At 36.9% G+C, this 12,239-nt stretch overlaps 2 non-coding genes across 2 annotated transcripts; both read right to left on the reverse strand.

The window, feature by feature from the left end:
- Window positions 1-3,521: 3,521 nt before the first annotated feature.
- Window positions 3,522-3,628, reverse strand: LOC136201825 (small nucleolar RNA R71). Its single transcript, XR_010674164.1, has one exon. It is a non-coding gene; the product is annotated as a small nucleolar RNA R71 (small nucleolar RNA).
- A 5,209-nt stretch (window positions 3,629-8,837) lies between these two features.
- On the reverse strand, window positions 8,838-8,944 carry LOC136201771 (small nucleolar RNA R71). Its single transcript, XR_010674113.1, has one exon. It is a non-coding gene; the product is annotated as a small nucleolar RNA R71 (small nucleolar RNA).
- Between the last annotated feature and the right edge of the window lie 3,295 nt (window positions 8,945-12,239).

The following is a 12,239-nucleotide window of genomic DNA, read 5'->3' on the forward strand; positions in this document are numbered from 1 at the left end:
AGAGGCCTATTTATAGGCAGTGGCAAAAGTGGAAGCATTCTAGAATCTCAAACGCTTTAAAATGGAGGTACTTATGACCTAGGTTCTAGCATAGGTGTTATCGCGGCGTAATGATGATCTAAAAGTAATGATGATCTAGCCATTCTAATAGCCTCTATGTTTTAATGCACATGCTTAACCTAGAAACGTGGCATTCATGTTGAAACACAATTTCCACATAGATTTTGATTATGACAAAAATATTAAATTAAATTTATAGCTCCATAATCAATAACACATTAAAGATAAAAATGTTTTGTTTATACTAATGTGTTTGTTGAAGTGTTTGATTAATTATAATCAAAAGTTCAAAGATAATAAATTGGGCCTTAAGGCTTAATCCAAGCCCGTTGTCAAGAAGAATTGTAAATCAAAGCTTAAACCCAGATCATTGAAGAATCCAGAAGTCATCTAGATGAAACACTTGATAAGATCAACAGACGATCAACAGAGATAGAGTTGACCTGCACACAACTATCATTTGCCCATACCTGATAAGGAAAGTTTCAGAACCACAGACGGTCTATTCCCTGGTAAACCTGAAAACTTTGCCTGATTTGGTTAGACCAAGAAGACTGACTCCGACCAATTCTGAACAACAGCGCAACAGACAAACCAACGGACAAAGATAGAAGATGATTGGCTGTAGGCACTGACCTCTAGAAAGTGAAAACGACAGCTGCACGTTTTCCCTCTCAACGGTTATTTTGAAATTCGAAATAACATTTGCCTCAAGTGTCAACTATAAATAGCCTCTCATTTGCAACCTTGAAGAACACATAGACATACGAGAGAAAGAACGATCTTCAAGCAAAAAGCTCTAAGTGATTATCTCTTGAAGTTTCAAAGAGAAAAGCAAAACGCAAGAACTGCTTTACACAAACACTTTCATTATTCTTGTGTAATCTTTTCTTTCAAATCATTCAATGTGTTCTTAGATTAGAACAAAAATCATCAATTCTCTAGGATAGTTCGGAAGCTCTGTTTGTTCGGTATTTAGCAAACAGAAGTAGATAGTTAGTCGGAGTGTAGAATTATAGAGGAAGGTACTCTGTAATTGGCTCAACAACTATTGTAAGGGTTTGTGCTCTACCATAAAGAGCTCAGTAGTGGTATAAAGCTCGGAAGACGAATTCCAGGGAGTGGATGTAGGTAGGAGGCCGAACCAGGATAAATCCGTTGCGTATCATTTTCTAACTCTTACTCCGTATATTTTCTTGCTCATTATTTAGGAACTCTTAAACTAACCAGAGTATTATCTCTAACATGCAAAGCTCAGAAGTCTTCTATGTGTTGCACTCCGAATTAAGGACATAAGTGTTAAGCCCAAAATATACCTTAAATATCATCATTATTTACATCAGTTTCACTACGAATTTGTACTGTTTATATCTATTTAGCGTACTTTTATGTCCAAATATGTTTCTTTCATGCAAGGTACCTAAATATTTGGTAAAATCCAAATAGGAACGAAAAGAGGTCAGAAACGAAGGAAAACCCCTACAAAAGGAGTCAAAGACGACGAAAATCAAACGCACCGAAACGAAGACGAGGAACGAAGTCGGAGACATGATAAATATCCCGTGTCGCGACCGAGATTCTTTATTCTCGGTCGCGACACGCGTCATCCAGTCACTTTTCCCTTTCGTCCGAAGGCTGAAATTTCACTTCCCTATTCTCGACTGAGAATTTCCATTCTCAGTAACTTCAGAAATCCTGTCAGTACAACATAAACTTGTTCGTTTTCAAAGAAACGCGTCCGTTCGATTGGATAGAAACATCTCTTCGCAGCAGACACGTCCCTTAGACTCGACTCTTCAACAACTATAAATAGAGAGTTGGTTTCAGAGTTGAAAGAGGATAATTGAGAGTTAAGATTTAGTACAGAATTTATGCAGAAATTCTGAGTCAAACGATTCAGAGTTAGAAGTTCGATTTTGTAAAAAGCAATATGATGTACACACATTGTTTATCAAATAATTACATACATAGTAGCCTTTAGATTTAGATTAAGATCTGTTTATATTTGTTTACATTTTGGTAGTAGAAGAACCATCTCTATTCCGAAGATTCAGCGAGAAGATTAAGTAGCAGATTCGACCCACGAGTCTGACAAACTCTAACGAGGTTTGAGGAAAGGATTGACGACCCGGAACTCTCATGTTGTTCGAATGCTTCCATGCTTTTTATTCTCTGTAAACTTGTATCAAATTCATACTTCATCTAATAAAGTTCATGCAATTCAATATAATTTTATGTAGCACTTCTGTAATTGATCCGAAGTGAGTTCTGGTGTTTTCATTAAAACATAGTTAAATTCAATATCTTTACAAGGAAACTTTGTTGAACACTTAGGCAAATTCATTCTTTGAGAATTAATTTGGTTAAGATAGCGATCTATCCCGACCGTAGGAAGATTGTCTGCGGTTCAAAGCCTTTTAATTGAAGGAGTTTACGTTTTTACATTTTTATAGTTTATACAAAGTTTAAAGTTGTTTTCTTTGCTTAATGCAAACGAATACAATTATTCTCTTATTTTAAACACTAAACGTTTCTGTTTTGTAATTCATACTCAAAACAGAATTGATTTCTAACATTCTACATATTTTAGCCTAATTCTTATTCTATCAATCTCAAAACCATTTTCAAATAACGATTATCTATTTCTATAAACCTTAAGTCGTATTTAAATTACACTTAAATAAGTTTTCGTTAAAAAAACGTTCCCCGTGGGATCGATATCTTTTTACTACTACAAGCGAAACCGTGCACTTGCGGAAATCGCTCAACAAGTTTTTGGCGCCGTTGCCGGGGAACGCCAAAATTTTTTAACAAAAATTTAGATTTTTCGTGTTTTATCTCGAATCTAGGTTTATACATACTTCTTTTAACTTTTGTAATTTATTAATTTTAATTTACTAACATATATATTTTTCAAATTCTATTTTGAAGGTAGTTTCGGTTCGTGCAAAAATTTCAAGTTCATGCGCAGTTCTCGAAGTTCAGGCATTGCACCAAACCCAATTGACCCAGAAATTGAAAAGACCATTAAAAAGAAAAAGAAAGACAAGAAAAACAAAGAAAAACAAAATTCAGAACCACAGCCAGAAAATATGGCAACACTTATGGATTACGCTAAGCCAGGAGTAGCCGGCGTAGCAAATAGCATAGTTAGACCCCAAATAAACGCACACCAATTTGAAATTAAGCCAGCTTTGCTTAATATGTTGCAAAATAATGTAACATTTTACGGGTTACCTAACGAAAATCCTAACACCCACTTGACAAATTTCTTAGAAATTTGCGACACTTTTAAAATAACAGATGTGACTGCCGAAGCAATCAAATTTCGCCTCTTTCTTTTCACTTTGAAGGATAGAGCCAAAGAGTGGTTAACTTCTATGCCAGGCGCAACATTTGAAACTTGGGACCAACTAGCCCAAGCGTTTTTATCAAAATATTTTCCTTTAGCAAAAACCGTAAGAGTCATAAAAGAGTTAACATCTTTTTCTCAAAATGATAATGAAACTCTTTATGAGGCTTGGGAACGTTTTAAAGAACTTCAACGTTTATGCCCACACCACCAATTGCTCGATGCACTTTTAATGCAAACATTTTATAATGGATTAAATCCTACAACTAGAGGTTCATTAGATGCTATGTCGGGAGGGTTATTTATGAAGAAGACATCAGCCCAAGCAAGAGAACTTTTGGAGGAAATGGCAATCAATAGCAGTATGTGGCCCGCAGAACGTGGACACATACCGGTGGCGAAACCATCATCCTCAAACACATCGTCAATTAAAGGTATAGTGAATCTTGATATAGTCGCGATGTTACAAGCCCAAATTTCTGCCTTATCGCACAAAATTGATAGGTTTATGGCACCGTGCGATGCCAACGGTAATCCAATCCAAACGGATGTGGATTATGAAGGTATGAGCGAGATCGAACAGGTAAATTTTGTCCAAGGGCAAAACCAAACTAATAATCCTTATTCTAGTACTTATAATTCTGGATGGAGGAATCATCCTAACTTTAATTGGAAAGATAATAATAATAATGCAAATGCTAATCAAAATCGTACCAATAATTATCAAAATCAATCAAGAGATATGATTAGCACTTTATCTTCTAAAGTCGACAAATTTATAGATGCTATCGGTGGAAAAATAAGTAATCACGACGATGGTTTTAAACGGATCAAGAATAAATTCGACCAGCTTATTAAAAACCACTCATCTAGCATCCATAATTTGGAGGTTCAAATTGGACAAATTGCTAAATCAATTCCATCCCAAAAAGAGGAAAGTCTTCCCAGCCATACGGAAGAAAATCCGAAAGAGTATGTAAAGGATATCACTCTTCGTTCAGGGAAAAATTACTTAGGTCCGGAAATGCCCAAAGATTCTACTTTACAAGGAACTGATTTACCAACAAAATCCAAAGAAGATGCATTAAATGCAAAAAGTTCACCAATTGACTCAAGTACAAAAACATTTGTACCCAAACTACCTTTTCCACACAAAGTCCGAAATAAGGACTATGACAAACAACTTTTAACGTTTTTAGACAAACTTAAAAATTTGCATATTAATTTGACGTTTATGGATGTGATTACGCAAATTCCTAACTATGGTAAGTTCTTAAAAGATTTAATTTCAAAGAAAATTAGTTGGGAAGGAATTTCATCCATTTCGCTAACTGAGGACTGTAGTTCAATAGTGTCAAGCAATTTGCCCACTAAAATCAAAGATCCCGGATGTTTTACCATTCCGTGTAAGTTGGGAGATATTGAATTCCCAAGCTGTCTTTGTGATTTAGGAGCAAGTATAAACTTAATGTCGTTGTCTATTTTTAATAGATTAGGTTTAGAAGAAGATATCAAACATACCAATATGGTTTTGCAATTAGCAGATCAAACCACTAAGAGACCATATGGTATAATTGAGGACGTTTTAGTTAAAGTTGACAAATTTATTTTTCCTACCGATTTCGTTATATTATACTTTGCATATGACGTTAATTGTCCACTAATTTTTGGTAGACCGTTTATGAACACGGGACGTGCTCTAGTCGACGTGTTGGAAGGGAAAGTAGTTTTAAGGATAAGAGAAGATAAGATCGAGTTTAATATGAACAAAGTGATGAAATATCCTATGGAGGAATTCACTTGTATGAAACTAGATTTAGTTGAAGAATGTGTCAATGACATTGTTCAAAAAGAAGAAATAATAGAACTTATAATGGGAGAAGAATTAGAAGATAAGGACCCAGAGCCTTTGATTCGAGAAGATGGACCAGTTCCGCCTTCAATTGTAGTACCCTCTAAATTAGAACTTAAAGAGTTACCAAAGCATTTGAGGTACGCTTTCTTAGGCGAAGACGATTCTCTACCTATAATTATCTCTAACAAGTTGACTAAAGTTCAAGAAGAAAAATTGAAAGAAGTTGTTTGAAATAGGATAGGAAGTATGGGATGGAAAATTTCAGACTTAAAAGGTATTAATCCTAGTATTGTAATGCACAGAATTCACTTAAAAGAAGATAAGCCACCTAAAGCGGATAAGCAAAGACGCTTAAATCCGAACATGAAAGAAGTAGTAAAAAATGAGATTACTAAACTTTTAGACAATGGAATCATTTATCCTATCTCAGATAGTGAATGGGTTAGTCCAATCCATTGTGTACCTAAAAATGGAGGCATAACTGTTGTGAGGAATGACGAAGGTGAATTAATACCTACACGAACCACCACCGGTTGGAGGGTTTGTATAGATTATAGGAACTTAAACAAAGCAACTAGGAAAGATCATTTTCCTCTACCTTTCATTGATCAAATGATCGAAAGAATAGCCGGTCATGCTTTTTATTGTTTTCTAGATGGTTATTCTGGATTCTTTCAAATTTATATTTACCCGGATGACCAAGATAAAACAACCTTCACATGTCCTTATGGAACCTTTGCATATAGGAGAATGCCCTTTGGTCTATGTAATGCACCAGCAACATTTCAACGTTGTATGACTGCAATTTTTAACGATTTCATTGAAGATATCATGGAAGTTTTTATGGATGATTTTTCAGTTTATGGAGATTCGTTTGATGCATGTTTAGGAAATTTAGATAAAGTTTTGACTAGATGTGAGGAAACAAATTTAGTTTTAAACTGGGAAAAATGTCATTTCATGGTTGACGAGGGAATTGTTTTAGGTCATAAAATATCTGAAAAAGGATTAGAAGTGGATAGTGCAAAAACTTCAGTGATAGAAAAATTACCCCCTCCAACTACTATTAAGGGAGTACGGTCATTTTTAGGACATGCAGGTTTTTACAGAAGATTTATTAAAAACTTTTCTGTAATTTCAAAACCACTTACTAATTTACTTATGAAAGATTCAACCTTTGATTTTAGTGAAGATTGTGTTAAAGCTTTTGAAACATTGAAAGCAGCTTTAGTCAGTGCACCCATAATTGCTAAACCCGATTGGGATTTACCTTTTGAAATCATGTGTGATGCAAGTGACTTAGCCGTAGGATGTGTTTTAGGTCAAAGGAAGGATAAGAAGCTTCATGTTATTTATTATGTCAGTCACACATTGTCCGGTGCACAGTTAAATTACACCACAACTGAAAAAGAAATGATAGCAGTAGTTTTTGCATGTGATAAGTTTAGGTCGTATTTGAGGTAGTGACTCAGCGGCTCCATTTTGGTCAGCAGAAGCTGAGCATGGGTCATCTTCGGCAAGCTGACTTATCTTCCCTGCAGGGTCAGTTTCATCGAACTCAACATGTACAGACTCTTCTAAGACCTGAGTTCGTTTATTGAACACCCTATATGCTTTACTGTTTGTTGAGTACCTGTTAGACATGAATTTGACTACAATTTAACACATTATTTGTGATGAATTAAGGGTGTTTTTAGGGTAAAGTTACGAAAAAGAAGGTCTTATAAGTGTTTTTATACAGATTGGGAAAGATTAAGTCAAACAGACTGTAAGCAGCCTATTTTGCACAAACCATGAGGAGATGAGCAACCTATGATCCAGCGGTCAAACGTTGCGTGTCTGATGATGGATAGCGACGTGACAGAGCAGGAAGGAGCAGCAGGAAAAGAGCGGCCAAAAGTAACAAGATGACATGAGTGATCGACCCTTGAGTGTTCAAGGGTCAAAATATCTTAACCACTTCTAAGTAATCTAGGATCAATGAACAATTTATTTGGTTTTGTAATATTTTATCAAATACTTTCGGTACCGTTTGTTTTTCCCTCCTATTTATAGACATAGTGGGGGGAAAGGACAGAGACCTTTTGGAGAACGAAAGATAGAAGTTTTTGATAGAGAGAAAAGCTCTCTAAGAAAGAGATGACTCCATTGATGGAGTCTTGTAGATACAATGCGGACTGCTCACTCGGTAGTATGAGTGAGTAGTCATTTTCAACGGGTTCGGCCAGCAAGGGCTGGTTATGTAAGTCATCTATTTTCTTTTTATGAATGAATGATGCTATATGTTGTTGTGCTTGATAAAGCTTTCACTCATTTGCTAAATGCATGTATCTTAGTGTTAGATGAATGATAGGGAACTGCTTTCATCTTCACGGAACCTCTTATCAAACGTCCAAACCCCGACACAGGAATGTTAGGGGGTTGTATCAAGGGTTTTCTTAACTGAAATGGTGTTTCGATCGTAATGAAAGAAAGAACCAACATTAAGGACGCTTAACGTTGTAGTACATCTTAGAATCTTAAGAACACATGAGAGTTGACTTAAGTGAGCCTTAAAGCAGAGACCTTAACTTCACTTTATGTCATTCATGAATAAATAGGATGTTTAGAGACTGAAAGTAACCTGTTCCGTTGTGGCCTAGCCTGTTCTATCTTTTTATCATTATCAAAACTCAATTTATTACACTAAATCTCTTAATTAGTATTGTTGTTACCACATCACAATATTTCTCAACTAAAGGAAATCACACACCACAAACACCCTGTTCTGCAAGGTTTTTCTAGTAAAATTTGGTCATCAATTCTTGTGGAGACGATACTCTACTTATCATTTTATTACTTGTATCTAGTGCACTTGCTAGAGTCTGTTCAGAGGACAACAAGTTTTTGGCGCCGTTGCCGGGGATTGAAAGCAACAAAGTTTATCTGAAAATTTCTGTGAAACAAGGTGTTTTTAATCTGTTTGTTACGTAGTACAGCCAGGAGCAGTCTGTCTTACTGTCTATGCGCAGAGCTGGACCACCGGTTTTTCCTACCGATCTTGAGTTAGAAAGAATATGTAGATGAAACCAAGCAGGAGCTCGACGAGCAAGACAAAGAGAGAGACAAAGAGAAAGAAGAATGGCTGGAAGAGTGCCACCAGAACAACCAGTTCAACCACCTCCTGAAGAAGAAGAAGGGGAGAATAATAATCCACCGGTCATGAGAATCAGAGATTACTCCAGACCTACCACAAAAGGGCACTCATCATGTATTGTGTTGCCTAACAAAGGGAACAACATGTTTGAAGTGAAAGCATCTATGATACAAATGTTGCAAGTAGCAGTGCAATTCAATGGATACCAGTCGGAAGATCCGAATGGGCATATCCAGGAGTTTATTACACTATGCAACACCTTTCGATCAAACAGGGGAGTGTCCGATGATGTGATAAGGCTGAAGCTGTTTCCTTTTTCTCTCAAAGATAAAGCAAAGAACTGGCTAAAGAACCTACAGCCAGGAACCATTGCCACTTGGGAAGAAATGGCTAGTGCTTTTCTGATGAAATACTTTCCACCTCGACAAGCCATAAAACTCAGAAATGAAGTGTCTCGATTTGTACAAGAGGAGGACGAGTCGTTGGCAGAGGCGTGGGAAAGGTACAAAGAGCTGTTAAGGAGGGTACCAAATCATGGCATCCCCATGTGGATGCAAGTACAAATTTTTTACAATGGAGTCACCAACACATACAAAATCCAGATTGAATCCATTGTTAATGGTAACCCCGAAGATCTTGAACCACAAGCCTTGTACGACCTTATTGAGAAAGTCGTAAGCACAAGTTATAACTGGCACTCAGCTAGGAGTGAAGGAAAAAGAACGGCGGACGATGATGTTATGTCAAAACTGACCACCCAGGTGGAACAGCTTGCAAGGCAGCTCAACAAGATTAATGTATCATCCATTCACAGTGAACCACCATTCAATGATGTTTGTGATTTTTGTGGAGGGCCTCACTTCAACATCAACTGTCCTGGAGTCAAGCAAGGGAAAGGTGAGCAGGAACAATATGATTATGCTGGATATAATCAACGGAACCCACCCAACCCATACTCCAATACCTACAACCCAACTACAAGAAATCATCCGAACTTCGGATGGACTAGACAGCCGAATCACCAGGAACAACCAAGGTACCAGCAGCAACAAGGAGGACATTACCAGAGGCAACCTCAATAACCTTATAAACAGCCTGTTCCACCAAAGGAGGATGTAGAACAGGACATGAAGACCATGATGATTCAATTCATGAAGCAGACACAAGCTTCAATCAAAAGTTTGGAGACACAAGTCCATCAACTTGCTGCGTCATCGTCAAAAGGAAAAGGGATAATACCGAGTAATACCGAACCAAACCCTAAAGGAGATGTCATGGCTATCACTCTGCGATCTGGTAAGGAAACTCAACCTCCTTTGTCAACTGATAAAAGTGCTGAGTGTGCAGGTACCTCTCAAAATGCTGAAGAAAAGAAGGAGCAAGCTGTTCCTAGCCAAGAAGGGCCAGCCAGGGTAGAATTGACCGCTGATCGAGACCAAGAGGAACAAGGGAAGAGGTACAAACCACCTCCTCCCTATGTACCACTTGTACCTTATCCGGCGAGGCTGATAAACAAGAAGCTTGAAGAGCAAAATTCAAAAGTGCTAGACACCTTGAGGAAGTTGCATATCAACATCCCCTTCGTGGAAGCACTTGCCCAGATGCCCACATATGCAAAATTCTTAAAAGATATCTTGTCCAACAAGAAGAAATTAGAAAATATCTCGATGATCCAACTGAACAGGGAATGCTTTTCCATACTCCAGAACAAGCAGCAGCTTCCGAAAAAGCTAAAAGATCCAGGGAGTTTTTCGATTCCATGTTCAATTGGCAAGTTAAATATTGAAAATGCATTATGTGACCTAGGAGCAAGTATAAACCTAATGCCATATTCTGTGTATGCTAAGCTAGGGCTAGGAGAACCACAACCAACTAGAATGTGTTGGGGTTTAGTGTCCTATAGACAATTGTTCTAGGATATAAACCGGCTGTAAATGAATTGTTCTTTATATCATTTGTTTTAATAAGATATGGTTTCATAACTGTATAAAGGCAACCTCTTTTAAAGAACTAAATAAGTCTAATAAAAGGAAATCCCTAAGTTTGTTTAAAGTGATTATAAAGTGTTCATACAAGAATGAAGTGAGACGAAACTTTATAATAAACTAATAAACTTAAAACCACCCCAAGTCAAGTAATATGTTTAGAAATAGAATTGACATATCACTGCTGAGACTTGCATGTAACAATGTCTTCTGTCAAGACAGAGAGCTGATCTCACAAGCTTCAGATATGCAGATATCTGGACAGTTACATGGGTCCGATGAAAGGGAGTTCATTAGGATTGGGGACCCGACTTGAGATAACAGGATGGGTAGATTTATCCTTGTCACCTGTTCATCTCATTGGTATTAATAGGTATAAGTAATCATAAGACTCAAAGGAATGTTAATTAGTGATTCTGGATTATGGAATGTGATGCTTTGATCCTGTTGTAACACGATCCATAACAGAGATGACTCTGGGGTGTGAACGCCAGACGTTGGGTATCACTGGAAGTAATTGCAGGATAGTTATACATTGGATTGAGCATTTGTCACTCCTGATAAATGGGAGATACGTCCAAGGATCGCTTGTGGAAGACTTGACTCTAAATCCTTGCAAGGTGATATCTTAAGACTTAAAATGCAGATTTCACTTAACCTATCTAATTGGAGTTAACTCGGCCTGTACAAGTAAAACGAACGTCTCGCTATATATGACTTGACATTATCCATAGTCATAAGATTCAGTTCAAGGATGTAGTTGATGAAGGATCGAATTATACTGTAACTAATATGGAAAGGTCAACGACAGAATCAACCTGTCTTCTTATAGCTCTGGGGGAATGTTTCGGATCTGCCAATCACAGTTCGCGTACTCATTCCGTTATACAAAGATTAAATATAATTGTGAGAAAATTAATTTAATAGTTGCATACGGCTAGAAGCAATAAGAACCTAATGGGTCACACATAAGACTTGGAACCCAAAAGAGAAACATATGTTAATTAATTGACGGAAGCCCAACTGAGTCCACTAAGGCCCAGTAACATGAGGGGGCGAATTTATGTATTAAATACATAAAGGAATTAATTTATTTTTAAACAATTATAATCAGATTATGATTGTGAATTAAATTAATTATAGGATAAATAAGTTAGGAGGTTTAATGAGATTAAATTGCTTCTATTATTATCCTATCAATAAGTTATTATTATCTTTATATTTAGATATAATTATAGATAATAATAACAAGAGTATTATTCCGAATATAACTCTTATTAAGTAACCTAATTCTATCTAACTAGGGTTTAGATACAAGAGGTTATTTATACCCCTCCTATTAGCAAATTTAGGCTAACCCTAGTCTCTCACGAAGACTGAGAATTTCGACCCCTACAGTAGAGGACGAAATTCCATCGATTGCTTCCGAATCAATTGATTTCATCTCTTTCTTTTTCTCCTTGATCGTGTGTTGATTAATTAGAGGCAATCTATCTTGATTGCTATTACTTGGTTGAGTTCTAATCATTTACTTATATGTTTTGTTATGTTCATGAATGTAGAAAAGACATACAAAATGAGAAATTCGTTTTGCTTCTCCTACATCAGGTCAGTTCACGATATCGCGGATTCCCGGAGATTGAACCGTCGGATCGTCGCGATTTTTGGACAGGAGCTTCTAGACATATTCTTACACGTTTCCACCGTTGGGATTGTCGTTCGGAGGTCTGGAAGGTCTGTTCGGGTAGGGGCAGATTGGTAGACAGTTTCCATCTCTTTTGAAGTTGTGGGCACTTCGTTTGCAACGGTAGATTGATCGTCATAAAGGTATTTATGTTCAATCCCTCCTTA

The sequence above is a fragment of the Euphorbia lathyris genome, chromosome 7 (assembly GCF_963576675.1).
Source record: "Euphorbia lathyris chromosome 7, ddEupLath1.1, whole genome shotgun sequence".
NCBI classification, from domain to species: Eukaryota; Viridiplantae; Streptophyta; class Magnoliopsida; order Malpighiales; family Euphorbiaceae; genus Euphorbia; species Euphorbia lathyris.